At 38.3% G+C, this 19,811-nt stretch overlaps 1 long non-coding RNA gene across 1 annotated transcript in view; it reads right to left on the reverse strand.

Annotated features, from left to right (window-relative positions):
- Positions 1 to 14,970, reverse strand: part of LOC117098789 — a 31,466-nt gene extending 16,496 nt beyond the window's left edge. The window contains exons 1-3 of the long non-coding RNA XR_004443601.1: positions 13,965 to 14,970; positions 13,095 to 13,227; positions 2,402 to 2,507 (exon numbers count right to left, since the gene is read on the reverse strand). This is a non-coding gene — a long non-coding RNA (uncharacterized LOC117098789). The remainder of the gene's footprint in view (positions 1 to 2,401; positions 2,508 to 13,094; positions 13,228 to 13,964) is intronic.
- Positions 14,971 to 19,811: the final 4,841 nt, after the last annotated feature.

Raw genomic sequence — 19,811 nt, forward strand, 5'->3', positions numbered from 1 at the left:
TGATGAACATTGGAGTTGCATCCACCTTTTGTCTATTTTGCACTTTCTGCCTTCATCCACTCTACTCTTTTCCATTTGTACTGGAGTTACCTCAAGGGGCAAAACACTGCAGAAGTCTGGGAGCTATGAATGCTGTCTGCGAACAGACTTCAAATGCTTCCTGAAATTTTAGTGCTTTTTAATTATCAAAAATGTAGTGCTTACCAATTTTAGTGCTTATTCAGGCTGATACCTTTCTGGAAAAGCCAACCTAAGAAATGAGTTCATTAATGACTTCCACGTATACTTCACTTTCATCTGTTTCTATGGTACCGCAAAAATAGTCCTAAAAGGTGAAGTGGGTGTTACTATTGCATAGGTAACAACTCCCTAGACTGAGGCCAGGCCTGAGGACAGTTAGTTAAAACTGGCCTCATGTGGACAGGCTGCACTGTCACATATATATATACTTACATTCTGGAAATGTTCAAACATGCATAAAAATAGAAAGGCTAGTTCAATAGACTCTCACACATCTGTCACCTAGTTTCAATAATCCGTATCTGCTGTTCTTATTTTATCGATGCCCTACCATCACATTTAAATAATTTTTTGTTTGTTGTTTATCTGTGCTTATTTATTTATTTGTTGCTGGGGTATTTTAAAGCTAATGCTAGACATAGTATCATTTCACTCATATGTATTTCAGTCTAAATATCATATGTATTTCAGTCTAAATATCTAGTTTTATTTTTTGAACATAATCACAAAATCATTATCAAAGCCCTCAAACCTCAACAATTCCCCAATATCATCAATTTGTGTTCAATTTTTCATGATTGTCCCAAACATATCCTTTTTTAATTGTTGGTTTGTGCGGTTCAGAATCCAAACAAGATTCTAGGAATATTGCCTATGGTTAACACGCTTTTATATTTCTTTTAATGTGCAACTGTTTGCTCTCTTTGGTGCATTTATTAAAGAAATTGAGAAATGGGCCTATTGTATTGTAGAATGATTGAATTTGCCTGATTATATCTTTTCAGTGTCATTTAATACATTTCTCTATCCCTACAAAAATCAGTAGTTAGAACTAGAGGCCTGATTAAAGTTGATTTGGGGGTGTGGGGTAGAGGGATTTCATAGGTGGTATTGCCTCTTATTCTAGTCATCTCATATAAAGGCATATCAGGGATCACGCATTTGTCCCATTTTCCTTAATAGTAAGATTGCTCCATGATTTAGTGTTGTGGTAGGTTGAAAAATGGTCCCCAAACCAAAAGATATCCACATCTTAATCCCTAAAACATATAAATATTAACTTATAGGGAGAAAAGGAGGCTGAATCTTTGTAGTTGTGACTAAATTAAGGGTTTTGAGATGCAGAGATTATCCCGCATTATCTGGATACCAGATCTGGGACTCAGACACCATTACCTGTGTCCTTTGTGAAAGGAAAATATCTTGGGCCCCTTCAAACTGGGAACTGCTCAGGGCAAATCTACCTCCCATTCTACTCAAAGTCATCCCTCTGCTCACAGAGATAGATGCATATTCTGATTCCCTCTTTTGGAAAGACTTATAAGAAACTTAAAAGAATGCAACAGTCTGTCTCTCAACTACCTGTGACCTGAAAGTCCCCAGTGGGGGTGGGGCTTGCTTTGAGTTGTCTCCACCTTTCTGGACGGAACTACTGTACTTCTTACATATATTGATTGATGTCTCATGTCTCCCTAAAAGCTATAAAAGCAAGCTGTGCCCCGACCACCTTGGGCTCATGTCGTCAGGACTTCCTGAGGCTGCGTCATGAGTGTGTCCTCAACCTCGGCAAAATAAAGTTTCTAAATTAACTGAGACCTGTCTCAGATTTTCTGGTTTCATGACTTATAAGTGGGAGGCAGAGGGAGATTACAAAGATGCATACAGAAGAGAAGAGAGTGTGACCATTGAGGCAGAGATTATAGTGACGCAGCCACAAACGGAGCCAGCAGCAAATGAAAGAGTGGAGGGAACCCCCAGAGGGAGTGCAGCCCCGTCAGCACCTTGATGAAGCTGAGTGAAACTGATCCTGGATGTCTGGTCTCCAGAACTGTGAGAAAATAAACTCCTGTTGTTCAAAGCCACCATGTCTGTGGTAATTTGTTATAGACGCTATAGGAAACTACAGTTGACCCTTGAACAATGCAGGAATTAGGGGTGCTAACACCCCCTCACTTGAAAATCCCAGTCTATAACTTTTAACTCTCTAAATACTTAATTACTAAGAACCCACTGTTGAAATTATTAAGAACCCATATTAAGAACTCAAATATGTAAATAGCTCATTAACACACATTTTGTATGTTATATGTATTATATACTCTATTCTTACAGTAAAGAAAACATTATTATGAAAATGATAAGAAAGCAAAAACGTATTTACTGTTCATTAAGTGGAAGTGGATCATCATGAAGGTCTTCATCCTTGCTGTCTTCATGTGGAGTAGGTGAGAAGGAGCAGATGGTAGAGGAGGGATTGGTCTTGCAGTCTGCAGAGGCAGAAGCAAATCCTAGTATAAGTCAACCTGCACAGTTCACATCTGTGATATTCAAGAGTCACAAGTATGAGCTAACTGCCTGATTCATCCATTAAAATGTCCCCATCAAGTTTTTCAATACAATAGTACTCCCCAACCCCACCCTGCAACTTATTCTCTGGGGATATGTTCCAAGACCCACAGTGGGTGCCTGAAGCCACGGATAGTACCAAACCCTATATAAAGTTTAATTAATAAATTAGACATAGTAAGAAATTAACAACAATAGGACAATTATAATAATACACTTGTAATTAAAGTTATGTGAATGTGAGTGGGGAAAGTTGGCTCACGCCTGTAATTTCAGCACTTTGGGATGCCAAGACTGTCAGATTGCTTGAGCCCAGGAGTTTGAGACCAGCCTGGGCAACATGGTGAAATTCTGTCTCTACAAAAAAATACAAAAATTAGCCAGGTGTGGTGGCATGCACCTGCAGTCCCAGCTACTTGGGAGATTAAGGTAGGAGGATCAACTGAGGCTGGGAAGTCAAGGCTGCAGTGAACTATGATTAGGCCACTGCACTCCAGCCGGGGCAACAGAGTAAGACTCTGTTTCAAAAAAAAAAATTATGTGAATGTGGTCTCTCTCTCAAAATATCTTATTGTACTGTGTGTACGAGTAACTGAAATTCAGAAAACGAAACTACAGGTAAGCAGGGACTACTGAAATAATTTTAGCTGCCATCGATTACTGTTGTCTAGGTTCATTATTTCATTAGTGTGTGGAAAATAGTGATTTTATAATTCTATAATTTTTTTCTGCATGTATTACGCATGATTCTTCTATATAAAGAACAACTGTATTCCTCATCAACTAGCTGATTAGCCTGAGTTCTACTCCAAGTAGGGAAAGACAAGAGGAATGCTTGAGATTTTTCCCTTAATTGTTACACTTTCAGAATAATGAGTTGGTTCCCTAGCAACCTCCGAGGTGATCAATGAGTTTTTTTGTTTGTTTATTTTTGAAGTATCATTATGAACTCATCAGTTTTCATATATTTGATAAGTTTCAATTCATGATAGTCCTCATCATTTTTGATGCTTAAACTGTCCCATCTGTAATCTCAGGGGAGACCCTCCAGGCTTGATCTGCTTTAGAAAAGTCGAATAACCCTGGCAACTAAGTAAAGATGGGGCACTGTGGATTTGAAGGGTAACAATCAATGATGGAATGCTGATCTCCTTCCTGGTCTCCTTTGTGTGTGTCTCATACACACTCTAAAAAAATGAACTATGAAGATACTTAGTTAAGCCTAACATCTTCCCATTTTTTAATATAGTAACTCTCAACTGTAACTTCACAATAGAATCCTCTGGGGAACTTCTAAAAAATACTTCTGTCAGGACCCCACCCCGTGAGGCTGAGATTCACTCCTTTAGGACATTGAGATGCTTCAAAAACTGCCCAGGTGCTTCTAGTGTGTAGCCAGGACTGAGAACCGCTGTCTAATGCATCTATTATACCTCTGAGATGTTTGCTTTTTTAAAAAAACAAGCCCTGGTCTTTTGCCTTCGGCAGGTAGGAGCCTAACATTGATTGCGCATGAAGCAAGATTAAAAGGGTGCCTCATCATATATTTTCTTGCCTCCAGATTCAACAAGGATTCTGCCATTAACCACATTCCCAGAACTGAATTAAAAAGCAAAACTGGCCAAGTGCGGTGGCTCACGCCTGTAACCCCAGCACTTTGGGAGGCTGAGGTGGGTGGATCACTTGAGGTCAGAAGTCCGAGAGCAGCCTGACCAATGTGATGAAACTCTATCTATGCTAAAAGTACAAAAATGAGCTGGGCATGGGGGCATGGTAGTGCACGTCTGTAATCCCAGCTACTTGGGAAGCTGTGGCAGGAGAACAGGAGAATCGCTTGAACCCGGGAGGCAGAGGTTGCAGTGAGCCAAGATCACTAGAGACACTGTCTCAACAACAACAAAAAAGCAAAGCTACCATCCTACCTTAACCCTAATGCCTTTGTTTGCTATCTGTAGTCCACATCCAGACTTTCATTCCTGGTCTTGCTTCCGTCTCCAGATTTTTGTTTACCACTTTAAAACATTTGTCTACGGGAAAATCTCCCTCAATAGATGGTATGGGGGTAAGACCCCTGTAGTCTTACATTCTTATAATAAAATGGAATAGAGATTTAAATACAGTTAACATTTAGTAAAGTTTTCTTTGATGTAAGAAATTACTGGGATAATTCTGTTTTATTTTCTACCCTTCCCCCCATCCCTTCAGCCTGTGGAAGCCTACTGGATAAGTAAATAATTTATACATTTCCGTGCTTTTTATCTGCATATGATTCATATAAATATTCATTTTGCTTCAGTTTGTTCAGTAAAGGCCTCTGGGTAAAGAATTCCAAATTGTATAAAGACATATAAGATTTAATATGCATGTCAACTTTTTAAAGTTTCTCTTTTTGAATATATCTAGTGATGATAAAGGTAAACAGGTGTTTGAAAACATACTGTTGTGAAGTACCAACCTGGCAGAAAACCTGTAGCATTTATAACGAGAACATAATCCAATTGAATTTGTAATTAGCACTTTTGAAATGTGCTCATTATTATTGTTATTATTAGCTACAAAACGATGCAGCTTTGGCTCACACCCATTGGAATTTTAGAGTGTGATTCTAGCCAAAAGCAGTCAGTATAGAACTCAATAAAAACTATGTTGCAGATTTTATAGAAGTCTTTTCATGTTAAATATCCAATGGGGCTATCAATTAGATGTAAATTATTTACTGTGTCAAAGAAAATTTTCACTTTTGGAGATGCAGATTTTAATGATTTGAGAAAAGTTAATACACCCATGCGTGGAATCTACTTGGGAAGTAATCCCGGAAAAAAGGAATAGTCATGGTTGAAAAGACATATCACAATGGAGTGGAGACAATTTTAGAATTCAGAGACTTGTTTTTATTGAGCTTCTAAAGGAAGCTACTCTCAGCACTTCCCAGGCCCTAGAAGGGTCTGACTGACTTTATCCCTGGTAACTCCTATAGGAAAAGATTGGATTCCCAACCAGCTTGTAGTTCCCTTCATTAACAAATATTTATTGAATCACAGTGCGCTGCATTCAGGGCTGCTGAAGAAATAGGAATGATTTAGTAAACTGGATATATAAAAATAGGAGGGGATCTTGGGGACAATTACAAAGCAACATGGTAAGAGAAAAAGCAATAATCGTGAGCTCAGTGCTAATTATTAAGGGAAGGACCCAGAAAAGGTAATAAGGTATGGGCCAGCTAGTGAGGAAGAGATTTATGGAGAAGGTTCTTTTTGATTCAGATTCAAAATAACACCTTTACCTTATTGGTAGGATGGTTAGGAGATGCTCTTTCAATAAGAGAACTGACACAAGTAAGGCATGGACTTGTTATCATTTGAGCCTTGGGATGTCGAACTTGTTGATTTGATTAGAAAAAAAGAACTTGCTAGGCACTGTGCTTGGCAAATGGTCAATAAGTGTTTGTAGGTGCCCAATAATAGTAGATACTCAAAAAGTATTTGAAGATGCTCAATAAATATTAGAGAGTCAATGACTTTGACTTTCCTGTCACTTATATGCCAGGAGGGTGTATAAATAGCACACTAAGAAAATCTGACTTAATGCTTCACAATGATTTAGTCTAGCTCCAGACAAGATGTACCCATTTAGTTGCAGTCCTCCATGCACCTTACTCCAGTCCAACTCCACTTACTTATATTACCCCATTGACTCTGTATATCTTTGATTGTATGATTCTAGGTCTGGGTAGAGTGGACAGACTGTACGATCTAAGCTTACACATATGATCATAAGCCTAGATCTTGGGAACACAATGACATTTTTAAAAGAAAATAAAATAAGCACTTATGGAGGCTGCCTTGCCTTTCAGATAACCTCTTGAAACCAACCCAATAGTCCCATAGGCAGCTTTTTTCTTTTCCTATAGTAACATAGAAATGGACCCTTCTGGTCTTAAAGCTTGAAACTTACATTTGTTTTATCTGAGTTTCTTCATAAGGAAAGGCCCCTCAGGCCTTTCAAAAAGTGCCAAAGAACAGAAACTCATCATATAACCATATCCAGCCAATGGGATGCCAGACCCCTCATTCATCAAGATTGCCTCAAGACCTCTCCCTTGTTCCTGTTTACCCATGCATAGTTACATTTCTTCCCTGCTGTAGAAACCTTTACTTTTAGTTGTTCAGGGAGATGGGTTTGAAACTGATCTCCCATTTCCTTGGCTGCAGCACTCAATGAAAGCCTTCTTTGGCAATACTCATTGTGTCAGTCATTGGCTTTCTGTGCCAGGGAACAGCAGGACCTAGATCGAATCCCTGGCATTTCAGGTACACTCTTGCCTCAGTCTCAGAAGTGGTCCCCTGCATGCCATATCTCTGCAGAGTGATTTTTTTCTCTCATCTGACCCACCATAGTTCTTCTCTTTCTTCAACAAACAGTTATTGAATGATTATTTACCAAGTTCATTCCTAGAAAATAAACAATACAATGGAAACTTCAGGGGTTTCAGAGTTTTAAAAGGTGAGCCAGTGGAGGGATCATGTCTGTGAAGAGCTTCCTTGTACCGATCTCTCCCCAGAGATTCTGATTTAATTGACCTGATGTGGAGTAGGCTGCTTACACTTGTTCCCCATCGCAGGTAATTATAATCTGCAGCCATAGTAGAGAATCATTGTGGTTCTCAAGAGTGGTCTTCAGATCAGCAGCAACAGCGTCTCCTGATAACTTGTTAGAAATGGAGATTCTCAGGCCCCACCCGAGACCTGCTGAATCAGAAGCTCTGTGCAGCAGGGGGAAATAAAAAACAGTGCTATACGTTGCCAGAGACCTTGCAGGTGATTCTGATGAACACTCAAGTTTGAAGATTATTGAGCTACGGAAATTGGTTCTGTATTGAGATATTAAAGAAGACTCCCAGGTACCCTCTCTGATACCATTTTCTCCATCAAATCCTAATCTTATTCCTTACTATTTTAATGATCTCTTTAGAACATAATTTATTTCCTATTTTTCTCCCTCTTATTTATTTCCATACCATACATATATTAAGGGCTTGCAGGATGCCAGTTTAATTCAATCCCAACTCACCCAATCTTGTCATAGGCATGTTATGGGATTGTGATTACTGAAGGCTGAGAAGGGTAGGGGAGAGGGAAAGATAGAATGAGACTGGTTAAAAGACACACAATTACAGCTAGATAGGGCGAAAAAGTTTTAGTGTTCTATAGCACTGTAGGGTGACTATGGTTAACAATAATTTATTGTATATTTTCAGATAGCTAGAAGAGAGGATTTTAAATGTTCCCAGTGCAAAACAATGATAAATATTTCAGGTGATAGAAAGGCTAATTATCCTGATTTGATTGTTACCCATTGTGTGTATCAAAATGCTACTCTGTAGCCCATAAATATGTGCAATTATTATATGTCAATTAAAAATATGTTTAAAAGAAAGCTCAAAACAGTGAAAGTACAAGACAGAGTTCCTGGAGCTTTTGAGGAGTTAGGAAATAGAAAACAAGGCGCCATCACAGGCAATGTGCTGGTAGGCACTGCCCGAGCTCCAGGGAAGAGTGGAAACTATATGGGAAATATGGGAAAAGCAATCCTGGACAGCTTCAAGGAGCAAGGCAAACTTGAGCTGAGCCTTCAAGCATGGGTAGAATTTGGACTTAAGGAAGGACAGAGGGAATATTAAAAGCAAAGAAGCTCTTTATGACTACCAATGAAGACATTAGCCTGACCACAGAGGAGGAGACAGAGCTGAGAGATGGATCAGCCTCCCCCATGGAGAACTCTGAGATATCTCATAGCTCATTGACATCTCAGAATACAGGTCAAAAAGGTAGATTTTTATTTCACTTACTGTAAATGGGAGTTAGAGCAAATAGTCTCCTGATGGTTAGCTGGGCTGGCTACTTTAGCCTTGTAGGAGGCAGTGTACTACAATGGCAGTAGATGTTTGGGAGTCAGGTGTATAACTTTGGCTTCACTACCTACTGGATGTGAGGCTTAACCTCTCTGAGTTTTAGTTTCCTCTTCTGTACAGTAGGGTTAATACATTTTTCCCTAGGTCATTTCTAACTTTTATATAAACTCACAAATGTAAAAGAAAAAACTGTATGGTAGGATATCTCTAGGCAAATCAATGTATGTTATGGTCCCTCTTGCCCTCCTTTGACTAAATGGAATCAATTATTGCATTGGATATGAAGGGAAGCAGTTCTGGTTAAGAGTGAACACTGTGAATTTGGAGGACATGTGCTGGACCTCAGCCCTACCTCTAACACATTGAGTAACCTTGGCCACACAACGTGACCTCCCAGAACTCCAATTCCTTCTGTCATAATCTGGAATAATGATATCAATCAAGGGAAGAGGCTATCACAGGGTCTGGAACGTAGTAAGCCCTCAATAGGTTCTAGCAATTATTAAAAAAGGAAAGACTGTCTGCTCATAAGATACAGTGCAATCAGGTGATCTCAGAAGGGGGTTTGTGCCTCTCTATGAAGGAAGTCTCATTGTGGACATCTGGGAGCAGGTCAAGTTCTTCAACTCTGCTTCCTTCACTCTTTCAAAGCACCCCTCCCACATACTTCCCGTTAGAAACTCTGCAATCTGTTTTTCAGAAGAGTGGTCAATTACTGACTCAATATTAGAAATGCTGCTCAGACTACATAATGGCTGACCTGGGAATATCTCTTTCAGTTAAATTAACACCTACAAAAGGCCCCAGGCTTGCCACCAAACCACTTTAATTTTCTTCCTAACACCCAGGTCTGTGAGAAAGGAAAATGGTCAGAAGTCAAAAGAGAAATCTCATCTCCAAAGTGTCCCCTCTTTCCACCCACCCCCAAATCCCTCCTATAGCCCCAATCCTCATTTCGATTATATCCAAAACCTTAAATGGAAGAATCCAATTAGCTGTCACATTTTACAGCTAATTTACAAATCTCTTAAAAGTTCCAAGTTTAGCTTTCACATTGTTCCTTGTACACCATAAAAATAAAGGCACTGAGAAGCCTTTGGGTCCTTGCTCTGCTGAAGCACTTCCTTTCCATATTTTTTGCTTCTCATTTTACCTCTGATTATTTTACACGAAGCTGCAGCTCTCAGGACGACTGCACACCCACTGTAAACCTCTATTATTGATCATGTACTTACATGGTTGGTGGCGTTTTATGTAAGAGGAATAAATGACATAGTTGTTTCTATCCATTAAACTATATTGTTATCAAGGGATTGAGAAACTGCCCTGAACATGGCAATTATTTTTGGAAGTTCTGTAATGTTTAAATATAATTGCCTAGTAATCTTATATTTACTGTGTGGTGGCAAAGTACAGCTAGCTTCATGTTTGCACCTTATAAAACGTAAGGACATTTAGCGTGCTTAAGTCTCTGTTGTCTTCCTTCTCCTGGCCTTTCTCTTTCCCCAGTGCTACATCCCCAGGCATGGGACTATAAGACTTCTAGATACTTCCCAAGTACTGTAATTTTTTTTCCATACTAACTCATCCTTAGAGATCAGTAATTTCCTACTTAGTATGATGTGGGGCTTCCCAGGCTCTGGCCATGGGGAAAGGAGAGCTGGGGTCTCTGAGGCACAAAAGACTTTGCATGATTAGTAGAGCTCTGAGAATCAAGGAAATATGCCTGACGAGCAAACACCCCAGCCCAGAGGAAGCTTAATTATAGTTGAGGGAAACTAGTCCTTCCTTAGTGGCCGTCGCCTCTGCCCACGTGCTTGCACATGCGTGTGCACACGCAAGCACGAGCAAACTCTCATGCATCGTCCATATGTGAATTCTTTTTGGAAGCTCATTTGCTTCCTCTCACTTCCTCCCCTTACTGGGTCCTAACACTGGCACATTTAAACCCTATCTGGCACATTTAAGCCATTGGTAGAAAAAGCCTTGAAACTTTTCAAGACCAAATATAACCAAATGATCCAAATAAAATAACTGGGAGCTTGCTAAAATGAGGCCAGGAGCCTTTTAAACCTTTTACTAAAGTAGAATAGAGCCTGGGATTTTTAGACGTTTTCTGTTTCTCTTTGAAGGTGCCAGGAATTTGCATGTGAGGTTTTAAATGTGCTTCTACTACTGACTTGCAGGAAGAGATTTCTAGGCTTCTCATGCTACCTCTGATGATTGCAATATAGAATCCAAACGTTTCATTCTTTCTTTCTATAGGACTTGACTTTTCCAACCTGTGAAGGAGGAAAAAACGGAAATAATATCTTATTCTATTCCCATAAACAAGATATACAAGGGGAGCCCAGAAGATTTGGTTTGGCTTAGGAGAAAGTCGGCTTAGGCTTCAGTGCATTTTAGAGCATCCTAAGGGTGCAATCTTGTGCCTGCTTTTCCTCATTTGAGATTCAGGGTGTTCTGCCTGGCTGGATTTCCAGCCCCTGGGAGGCCGTGTGCTGTTGTTGGCCTACAGTTAGAGCACACGTACCTTCATTAGCCAAATCTTTGTTCCCTTTTGTGCTTCTCCTCCTCTGACTTAGTAGAAAGCAGCTTTGCAATTTGCTTCTGTTTTTCACGTGCTGACTTAGAGGAGCAGGACAGGGTCCTGGGTAAGCATATGGACTCTGGAGTCAACTGCTGGGGTTCCCGACCCTGCTCCTTTTTTCTTTTCTTTTTTTTTTTTTTTGAGACGGAGTCTAACTTCACTCTGTCCGCCAGTCTGGAGTGCAGTGGTGTGATCTTGGCTCACTGCAACCTCTGCCTCCCGGGTTCAAGCAATTCACTTGCCTCAGTCTCCCAAGTAGCTGGGATTACAGGTGCGCACCACCATGCCTGGCTAATTTTTGTATTTTCAGTAGAGATAGGATTTTGCCATGTTGACCAGGTTGGTCTCAAACTCCTGACCTCTGGCTGCTTTCTTTACTGAACATTTTATTGTAGAAAAGCCCCTTATCCTCTCTGTGTCTCAGCTTTCCCATTTGAATGTTGACGGTCCTGAAAACAGTGACTTCTAAGGGCCATTACTTGGGGGAGTTGATTGAATCAGCGTGGGAAAGGCTCAGAACACCACTTGCTCTGATTCCTAAAAGTCTTTTTTAGACTGTCCTTTGCTCACCATGTCTAGATGGATTCTGTCTCCACTTATCCATGTTTTTGATCTTGGTGACAGCCTCTCTTCATAAGCCTTGTCTTCTATGTGCTAAAACGATTGATTGAATCATAATAATGACAAGCATAAAAGCCGTGAAGCTTTCTTCCTTAGAATTGGGCGGTGGAGGGGCCAAGCGAAGTGGTCACTTGCTTGCATTTTTCATATTATTGTGATCTTACGTGGATGTGGATTGGTTTTTCAGAGTTGCCTTTCCTAGATACTACTTGGTTTCCTTTTTTTTTCCCTTTATGCAACCCCACCCCGCAAGGAGCTTCTTACCATGAAGATCCATGACAGTAGGGCAGACCTCAAAACACATGTTTTTGTTCAACACCCCCCCCCCACTTTTATTTTTGCTTTCATAAAGTCTATGAACATTTTCCAGGAGAATCCACCCACCCTGGTAGAGACCTTCAAGGGACCAGGAACACAGGATCCAAGGATAGGGCAGGAAAATTTCACCTCAATCCCTCTCCCAAAGTTCCCTATTTCTCTTGCCCTCTATTCTAACTGTAGGCCTGCTGAGGCTCCAGGGGTGGGATACTGCACTTAAAGCTTTTAACCCATCAAGATTAAGGTCATTTTTATTTTTGCTGGTCAGCTGAATTTTTCTCATTCTGTCTGTGGGGTGGGGGTGGGGGAAAGAGGCCGTTTCTAAAGGAGTGAAGGAATAAAAGAACAAGGGTGGGTATGGGAGAGTAAGGATAATTTCACTGTTGTCTCAGAGGGTTGAGTCTCAGGGCTGGTAAATTCTCAAATTCAGCACTGTATTATGCCATAGATCTGCTGTTATTTTTTCAGTCTTAGAGGAAACCTTGAGGAATCTCATTTCTGCAATTGTATTAAATTATCTGCCAATATTGTCTTTTCCACTCAAAGTACTTTCATTGAAACATTTGGCATGGGCTGCAGAAACAGCAAAATCTCTTTAAAAGCTATTGTTTCGTTGAATGTTTGGTTTACCTTTTGGTTCCACAATAAAATAACTTAATAAATTAAGGGTGAGTGGAATTGTTACTATAGCAATCCCCATAGTAACATCAAAATGCCACACACACTCGTGCTGCAAGCCCGGGGCTTTCTCCTAGTCCTCCCACATTTCAGGTTCAGCTTCCCAGGTTAAGCTCTGATGGCTTAAGATGTAAGGATATTATATTAAATCCATTTTATTTCCATCCCCAAGAGTTAATAGACTCACAAAATACCAAGAATTTTTATCCACTTCTATCCTTTGCAGAAAAGTCAGAAGTGAATTTTCTATGAGCTTGGCAGTATGTACAAACTGCTTGCATTTGAGTTGCTCTTCCAATTTTAGGTCTGTCCTTAAAAACAATAACAACAATAATCCCAGTCAAGGCATGAATTGCTCTTTGTTGATTTCCATAGTCTTACATAACTTACATGGAGCAGGAATAGGAGAGGAAACATCTTCAGAATGCAGCACTGTGGGAACACACATGTTTTTAATCTCCTATTTTCCAGAAGATAGCCAGAAGGGATCCCCAAGAGGTCACTTGGAAAAGCCTTTTGCCACCTGGTAGAGTTATAAATCGATATTCTGATTAAGATTGCTGTTATTAGGTAGAATGAATGAGAGGCTATGAAAAAATATAATGGGAGGCAAAAGCTGATATTGAACATCATGTCGTATCTTTATATAATAGGTGGTCATGCATACATGTTAATATGTATATCACTGTGCATATTTAGCACAAATTTATAAACCAGATGCTGAATATCAAATAGTAGATCTGTGTATCCTGTTTCTTAGCTCATTGTATCTTGAATATTAATACTCTCACCCTAAAGGCAGAAACTACAATTGGAAAGCGACTGTGTTAAATTCAGAACCAGTGGAGCTATAAAGTTATGCAGCCTGGAAAATTCAGTGAGTTTATTTCCCAAGAAGAAAACTTCGCTAGATAGAGAGGAAGAAAATAAAAAACAAAGCACTAGCCATAAACAACAGGCAATTCATAAAAGAAGAAATATGATCATTAGTAAACATGTGAAAAACATCCAATGTTACTACTAAGCAAAGAAATAGAAATAAAAACAAGCATAGTAGGATGTGGAGGGGAGCTTCTATGGCTGCTCTGGAGTCAGCACTAGGCCCACAGCCAAAAACAACAGGTGCTAAGTGCTCAACGTGTAAAAGAACAGCCAGACCCCAACCCCACATCATCATTATATAAGCAGAGGACTGGGAAGGAGGCATGAGGGACACGATCAACCCTGGGAGTGGTCAGGCAATGTGGAACTGTTACTCACCAGAGGTCACTCCCTTTTCTCCCAATGGGCAAGGGAGAGGCTGCCTACTGTTCCCCAGCAGAGGAGCTTCACAGATAGTCACTCATTGGGGTTGAAGTTGCAGACTGGTATTCACTTTCCTGGCTAGAACTCCGCTTCTGGAGGAACAGGCTTTCTGATCTGCTGCTGTGCCTATCCAATTAAGGATGAGAAATGCAAGAAAGTTACAAGATGGGGTGGCCAAGGAGCAGCCTGCACTTCCACCAATGGATATCCCCAAGGATGCACACATTTCTGGTGAGTCAGGAGGACACCAGAAACTGTAGCTAGTATTCACATGCTCAAAAAGCCTGCCCAACGGGTGAGATGATTCCAGTGATGAAGACTGAGAGGAGATATAGAGATTGAGATTAAGCCTGATTTCCCAGAGCATGGAAGTGTGTCAATGGGAGCTCTAAAAGGCCAAAAAGACTACATCACTCCTTGGAAGAACCAGAACCTGAATGCCTGCCATGCAGAGATATCAATGTCTGGTTAGTCAAAATGAGAAAAGTACTAACACCCCACAGGAAAAATATTGCTATTGTGTCCCTATAAGTAGAACGTACTGGCCGTATTCCCTCACATTCCCTTTCTCTGATACAATTGCTTCATGGATATAGCCACATTGAGTTGAGATTGCTTAACTAACCTGTCGTAAAATGATGAGGTATTGTTTGCCTACTGAGCGGTCATTAACTCTTTAAATACCTAGATTTGTGAGGATATAGTGAAGGAAGACACACCTGCTGGTTCAAGTGTACCTTGATTCATCTGTTCTGGAGGGAATTTTGTCAATTATGTGTTTAAAACCTCTTAAAATTTGGCATGCTATTTGAGGTAGTGACTCCTCTTATATGAATATTCACTAAAGATCTAATCAGAAAGAAGCACAAATATATTTAAACAAAAAATATTCATTGTATCCTTACTTATAAGAGTAAAAAGAGGAAACCTGAATTTCAAGTTGGAAATGACTACATAAGTTGTGGTGTATTGAAATAGTAAAATACATGCAACCATTAAAATTGTGCTTCAAAGACCATTTAATATTTTTGTGCAATGCTCATAGAGTGTTTAGTAAAAATCAAATAGGATACAATCTGTCATACATAAAAAATAGAAAGGAAAAGTGAAAACATATCTAGTAGCAGAAGACATGTATATATGTGGAAATCCCAAAAAACTCAATGGAAAAAGTACCACAAGTGATAGAAGAATTTAGTAAAGTAGTAGATAGAAAAAAAATCATCATAAACAACCTTCATATACAAACTAAAAGTAGTTAGAGAATATATGGAAGATTTATTTAAGATAGTAGTAATGATAAACCTAAGCATAAAAAGAAACAAAAATTGTACAAAATCTATGTGAAGAAAACTAAAAACACTCTTGAAGAATGTAAATGTTGACTTGAAGAAATGGAAAGTCATGCCACTTTTGTGGATAGACAACAGTCAGTTCTCCTTTAGTTAATTTATAAATGTAATGTCATTCAAAAATACCATTTAGAAGAAAAAATAAGCTAGAGTAGTCAGGAATTCTTGCAAAAGAGGAGCAATGAGTTTGGGAGGGGTTGGCTATATCAGATATTAAATGCATTATAAAGCATTTATAATTAATACAGAAGGATATACACACACCAATAGATAGATCAATGAACAGAAACTCCAGAAATAGACCCAATTGCATACGGAAATTTAATACACAATAAAGGTGACATTTCAAATTGGTGGTGAAAAGATGGACTTTTAAATAAGTGGTGTTGGGATAAGTGAATAGCCATATGGAAAAAGATAAAATTGGATCCATTTCTCACATTGTAAGCCAGGATAAATTCCAAAAGACTCGGAGATCTAAATGTGAAATAAATGAAACTATACATATTTGAAGAGAAGACATGGATATTTTCCTCCAGTAGCTAGGATGAGGAAAACCTCATCCTACTTATCAAAATCCAGAAGCATTAAGGAAAAAGTTAAACTTGATGGCATTTAAAAAATACGTTTGCAAGGAGAAAATACTCTAAGCAATGTAAAGAAAATGACGAATGGGAAAAACTGCAACTTTTATCACAAAGGTTGAACATGTCTAATATATAAAGAGCTTCTAAAAAGAGAGAAGAAAAAGACTGCAACTTGGTAGATAAATGGGCTAGGGAAATGAACAGACTGTTTCTTAAAAAAGAAAAGCAAATGGCTCCTAATTATAATATGCTCAGCCTTGTTCCTAATAAGAGAAAAGCAAAATATAATATCCTGACCATTTCTCACATACCAGATTGGCAAAAATCCAGAAGTTTGGAAAATATACTCAGTTGGCAAAGTTGTGGGAGAGCAGACACTCTCTTACACTGCTAGTGGGAAGCAAAATGATACCACATCTGTGGAAGGGAATTCGGCAACATCTAGCCAACTTACATTTACTCACTTTCTAAGACTCTATCATAAGGACACACTGGCAGACATGAAAAGAGAAATGCCGCCCAGATACATTCTATATTCACGGCAGCCCAATTGTAATAGTAAAAGATCAGAAATAAACCAAATATTCACCCAGAGGGACCTGTTTAAATAAACAATTGCTATATCCACATGACAAAATACTATACAGCTGTAAAGAGGATTTAAAAATCTCTACAAAACTGCATTGGAACAATCCCAAGGAAAAAAGCAAGGAGCAAAAAGTGTGTATGTTATAAAACCATTTATCAAAGAAAGGGGAAATGCTAATATATACACATATTTGAATAATTGTATTTAAGAAAATTAATGAGAGAATAAACTTTAAAAGGTATTTATCTATAAGGATGGTAAGCAAACAAGGTAGAGGTGGCTGGGTATGAGCTTGGCTTATCTGATTATATCTTGTTTTGTTAACGGAACTTTTGGAAACTTAAAATATGTTTACACAATTATAGAAAAGTGTTTTTAAAAAGTGATCATTAAAAATCTGAAGCAAAAAAAACACAACAACTAGTTTTTAAGTTGGTAGCCTAAATATACAAAAAGGAATTATTTCAAATGATGTTAAAACTTGAGAATGTATTTGTTCATCCCTAGGGTGATACTGTTCGAGAACAAGAAGAACAGCAAAAGAATGTTAAACTGTTTTATGTAATTACGTTAGTGATGATAACATTGATACTGTTTTTCTGTGATTGCATTTTGTGTGCTTACAGGATAAAGTATCCTATTGACTAAATTATTGTTGCTGTATTTTATCTTAAAAATATTTTCCAGGTCTGTATGATAAAAAGTACTAGAAGTGGGAGAATGTCAACACAATAGCAATTGGTACTCTTAACACACAGATTGTGGTTTCTAAATATCATACTGAAATAAACAGAACACGATTTCATGTCTAGGGTAGAAAATAAACAATATGGATCTGGAACATTTTGCCATTCTGGAGAGCAATGATGCCATCAAGGATAATTGTCATGTTAAAAGGACTCAGGAGACAACTTTGAGAGATTCCTCTGGCCAAACATGGGGCAGTTGAGTATCACTAAGAATAATAGGTGCAACCACTGAAAACACACAAAAATGTACTTATATCTGTAAGTTCACAATGATATTGAAAACAAAAGAGAAGAAAACAAAAATTCATTGGAATCCCCCTTTGGAGGATTCTATGGAGTCAGTCCAATATTTTGAAAACTGAAAAATGAAAGGAGAGAATCAGCATTTATCTTGTTTTCCTATATGAAATTCATCTCAAAGTCATTAGATAGTTGATTAGAATGTTTTCTTTTAAAGGAGCATTTAAACTATATATAAAAAAGAAATTATAAAATTAGAATATCACCATTTGGTAACCATTAATGGATTGGGCAATGATCATCAATGGCTATTAATATTACAAAAAAAAGAGAAACAAGACATTATATGCCTGTCCATAAGAGTGCTGCACAATACTTCCTATAAAGTGTTTCAGACAAAAATCAGAACTCACATAGGATCAAGACTCAGGGATTCTTCACTCTTTTGTGCTCCAAATGGCTTGGGCAGGCTAGTGAGTTCAGTTAAACCCCTTTTGATAATAATATTTCAAAGACATAAAATAAAACACAAAAGTTGTTAAGGGTATTAGTCCATTTCACACTGCTAAAAGGAATACTCAAAACCGGGTAATTTATAAAAGGAAGAGGTTTAACTGACTCACAGTTCCGTCTGACTGGGGAAACTTACGATCATGACAGAAGGTGAGGAAGAAGCAAGTACCTTCTTCACAAGGTAGCAGGAAAGAGAGAGATAAGAGAAGGAGGGACTACCATACACTATAAAACCATCAGATCTCGTGAGAACTCAGTATCACGAGAACAGGATGGGGGAAACTGCCCCCATGATCCAATTGCCTCCCACCAGGTCCCTCCCTCAACACCTGGGGATTATGGGGATTAAAATTCCAGATGAGATTTGGGTGAGAACACAGAGCCAAACCCTGTCAGTAACTAAACTCGATTATGTTAAATACAGTTATTCAAATAATAGGAAAAAAAAATGTGCGTATCTGTATGCACCCATATATATGATACACACGTTCACACAAACACACACAATATGTTGGGGCTTCTTCATCAACATATTCAATAATAAGACCTAAAGGCAGGTCCAATAGCTGTAATAATTTTGAAGTCATGGTAAGATGAAACAATATTTAGGTATATCATGCAACAGCTGGAATATGATAGGAAAATAGGATTTCTATTGATGGCAAAGTCACATATACTATTAAAATTACTGTTGTTTGTTGTCTAATATTTTAATTGAAGAGCATACTAAATTTTAGTTGCAAGTTAGTAAAAATACATATGTCATTTTTTCCCCAAGTGTGGCCCTGAATTATATTCACGAATTGTTTGGGGGCTGCAGACCACAGATTATTAGGTCTAACTGCAAATTTACAGGAAACACAGAGGACAGCAGAACATGTTAAATGATACCCTGATGATTTTTTTTTTTTCCAAATGTTGACCTCATTTATTATATAATATTATCAGACATCATGCGGACTCCAAAATTTCTTTATAAATTAGTAAGAGAATGAAACTGAAAAAGGCAAATAATGTCTTAATATTACTATGAAAATTGTTATGACTTCATATGTCTACACAAATGAACATGAAGCCCTCAACAATCCATGGACTGTTGCCCTCAACAATCCATGAAGCCCTCAACAAGTGTTGCATTAGATGTTCCAGAGGTCAAAGTGGAGGTAACAGAGATTAATCACTAATGAGCAGTGAGCCAGGAAAGAGATATACAACTTAGAGATTATAGTGGAGATAGTATATTCAAGACTTTTTCACACACCTGGTAGCTGTGAGCTTTAATTATGTATTAAGGTATGAGTATTCTTAATAGGCTATTTTACTCAATAGAGAAAATGTCATAAAACTAGTAAATAACTGATCAAAAATAAATCAATATTCAAAAATGGTATGTGTTTTGAGTCATATTCTGCATGTATTATTTTTGAGGCCTAACATATATATTATATATATTCTTTTTTTGTTTTGTTTTGTTTTTTTGATGATTGTTTGAATTTATTGATTTTTTCGTGTCCTTAAATATTTTTATTGGAATGGGGGTACTCTTGGCTGATAGCTGATCCCAGTATTTTCTAAAGTCTTTTTTTTCTAGTTTTATTATTATTATTATTATTATTGTTATACTTTAAGTTCTAGGGTACATGTGCATAACGTGCAGGTTTGTTACATATGTATACTTGTGCCATGTTGGTGTGTTAAACCCATCAAAACATCAGCACCCATCAACTCATCATTTACATCAGGTATAACTCCCAATGCAATCCCTCCCTCCT

Source organism: Trachypithecus francoisi, unplaced genomic scaffold (genome assembly GCF_009764315.1).
Source record: "Trachypithecus francoisi isolate TF-2019V2 unplaced genomic scaffold, Tfra_2.0 Contig01474, whole genome shotgun sequence".
Classification (NCBI taxonomy): Eukaryota; Metazoa; Chordata; class Mammalia; order Primates; family Cercopithecidae; genus Trachypithecus; species Trachypithecus francoisi.